General features: G+C 41.2%; 1 non-coding gene across 1 annotated transcript; it reads left to right on the top strand.

Annotated features, from left to right (window-relative positions):
* Positions 1-1471: 1471 nt before the first annotated feature.
* On the top strand, positions 1472-1577 carry LOC120107045 (small nucleolar RNA R71). The gene has a single exon (XR_005509011.1). It is a non-coding gene; the product is annotated as a small nucleolar RNA R71 (small nucleolar RNA).
* The last annotated feature ends 1624 nt before the right edge of the window (positions 1578-3201 follow it).

The following is a 3201-nucleotide window of genomic DNA, read 5'->3' as shown; positions in this document are numbered from 1 at the left end:
AAGAAAAAGTTCAGGGACAGCCGAGACGTCTCCTGATAGTCTCAGAGACGTCTCTGGCACAAACAGGAAGAACTGGCACGTCTGGAGACGTCCCCGGCACCTGCCGAGTCGTCCCCGCGATAGCGGAGTCGACTCTCTCAGTGGCGGCAGAAAGGCAGTTTTCAAGAGATATGCGCGAGACGTCCCCACCATACGCGGAGTCGTCCCCGCAAGTAAAAAGCAGATCTCCGGAGTCGTCCCCTAGATAGCGGAGACGGCTCTCTCAGGGTTTTCCAGAGAATGATTTTTTTGGTGATAAGGCAGCGGAGACGTCCCCTGAAAGAGCGGAGTCGACTCTCTCAGGAAATTCCAGAAGACATGTTTTTCGGAGTTATAACGGCGGAGTCGTCCCCGAAGCAGCGGAGTCGTCCCCATGCAAAAAGCGCAGACAAGCCGAGACGTCCCCGTAAAGTGCAGAGACGACTCTCTCAGAAAAACAGAAAAACAAGGATTAAAACCATTCATCATCGGAGTCGCCCCCGTAAAGCGCCGAGTCGACCCCAAACAACGTCAAAAGTAAAATCTTGTAGCCGAGACGTCTCGCGTTGAAGCGGAGACGTCTCCGGAGCACCTGGGACGCGACTGACAACTTTTTTAGGTTTGGTTTGAATTTCAAATCTCCTTTACTTTATCTCTAACGGCTATATTTGCTTTTTGGGCTATAAAAGGGAGCTCTTAAGTGCTTCTCTACAACTCTTCACCAACCCAAAGCAAAATCATTCAAGAGAGAAGAAAGAAAAAGAGGTTCAAGGAAGTTAGTGCATTCAAGTGAAGAAATCAAGTGCTTTCAAGCTTCTCAAGTGATTTCAAGCTCAACTACTCTCTTCCGCTCGTGCATTCAAAGCTCACACTCAAACCTACGCGATCCACATCGGAAGAATCACCATTTCCCACGCTTCCAACGGCAAAAGGATTCTTCCGGGTTCTATTGTTTATCATTGTCATATTTGCTTATTTAGAGCTTTCCAATTGTTTGTAAAACTCTTCTAACATTGTGCTTGTTCCAGTCAAGGGACTTGGAACAAGGAAAAGGCGTCCCAAGCCTAGGTTAAATTGGGGGTTTTAGGGTTTGTTGTGAGCCCGGTGTAAAACAACGAGTTGGGTAGTGAACTCGCAAAACTACCGTACTGTAATCGTGGATTATAGTGGAAATTCCCAAAGGTGCTTTGGGGAGTGGATGTAGGAGCAGTGGAGGCTCCGAACCACTATAAAAGCCTGTGTTTGCGATTGGTTATCTTCATAGCTTTATTCTTGCTTTAGCTCTTATATTTATGTGTTTTACTTTTAAATAGTCAAAAAGTTTTTAAGACACCCAATTCACCCCCCTCTTGGGTGACCATCTCTGGGCAACACCCCGCATGCAGCATCGATCATCTGACGGTTTCGTTCAGTCAATCCGTCATAGAAACATTGCACTAGCTGCCACTTAGGTATTTAATGATGAGGGCATTTACGGATTAGGTCCCGAAATCTGTCCCAGGTTTCATGAAATTCTTCTCCCTCAGTTTGGAAGAAGCTTGTGATGGCACGTCTAAACTGGTTCATTCTTCCTATGGAAAAGTATTTTTTAAGAAATTCTTGTTGCATTTGATCCCTGGAACGAATCGAATCGGTTTCTAAAGAATTCAGCCATTGCTTGGCTCTGTCTTTAAGGGAGAAGGGAAATAATCTAAGTTTCAGAGCATCATCAGTGAAGTTCTGAATCTTGATAGTGGTGCAAATCTCAAGGAATTCATCTACGTGTTTATATGGGTCTTCGTTGGTGAGCCCATAAAAAGATGGGAGCATTTGGATCACACTAGACTTTATTTCATATTGTACAGCTGCTACTTCAGGTAATCGAATGCAAGATGGGGAAGTGTAAATAGTGGGAGTAAAGTACTCCCTCAGGAGTTTGGGTTGTTCTTCAGCCATCTTAAGAGGTGGGGATGATCCTAATGTTTTAATCTTAGCTCGAATGTTCGTAAGGGTTCGTTCTATTTCAGGGTCAAAAGGTAATAGGTTTCGTACTCTAGAACGACTACCTTGCATACACTAGTACTTGATCAGTCAAGCATGCAATAAAAGATAAACACATCAATCCTTGTATTTGTCCTAAAATCACGAGACAACTCCTAACTGGTTTGAAGAGGGCACCTAAGCCTCCAATCCGGTCTAATGAACCGAGTTGACCAGGTAAACTCCCAGGTAAGTGGAGGGGTCACGATGCATTCGCAAAGGTCCCACTTAAAACCCACTTGCCTCGAACAGATGAACTATCTTCTTTATAGGGACAAAGCTTGCCTAGACATCAACTAAGCCACAGAGCGAAATTGGTGCAACTTTCGGTGATCTTCGTCCTATTAAGCTCGAATGTCCCTAGGAGCCAATGTCTAATTGATTTTAATTAAAATGACACTATGTGAGATTGAGTTCACCTAAGTTGGGCAAGAGTCCGGTGATGAAATCCGGCTCTTATCTTATTAGGGTGATTGCCCTTACTATGTGCGGATTAATTTGTGTATGTGTATCAAGCATGCATTCACAATTTTGCTGAAATTAAAATCAAACAATCACCACAAAATTTCAAGCTAATAATTAATTTAAATAAGAAAGGTTTAGAGGTTACTAAAGAGAATTTTCCCAGCAATTTAAAATTTTTTAAGCAAACCTCTAAAGCATTCCTTTTTGATAGCCCAGATCTCTTCTTCGATTCCTGATCAAATAAGACCAAAAGAAAAATTTAAAAAAAATAGTAGAAGATAAAAAGAAAATAAAAAAAGTAACAATAATAGAAAATAATTTTTTTATTTTATTTTAGATATATATATATCTTTTGAAAGTTTTTTTAATTAATTAAATTTTTTTTTAATGATAGGAAAAATAACTATGCTAGCAATCCCCGGCAACGGCGCCAAAAATTGATCGGTTATTTCAATTTCAAAAATAAACCACGCAATAGCATGTATCCCGTAGGATAGTGATTACGGGTGTCGGTCCACAGGGATTGGAGACAAGTTATTTTTTCCTAATTGAATAGTTACTTCAAAGGGTATAAGCTAGAGTAAATGATAAAAACTAAGAATTAATATGGATGTAATAGTATGAATTATCTATGGAAGAAGGTGTTTTAGGGCTAGATTCCACCGATAGATTTATATCCATGACGCTTTCAATGATTGA

The sequence above is a fragment of the Phoenix dactylifera genome, chromosome 15 (assembly GCF_051530095.1).
Source record: "Phoenix dactylifera cultivar Ajwa chromosome 15, Ajwa_hap1_PhDact_Kaust_v1.1, whole genome shotgun sequence".
Classification (NCBI taxonomy): domain Eukaryota; kingdom Viridiplantae; phylum Streptophyta; class Magnoliopsida; order Arecales; family Arecaceae; genus Phoenix; species Phoenix dactylifera.
This window is presented reverse-complemented; position numbering and strand designations above follow the sequence as displayed.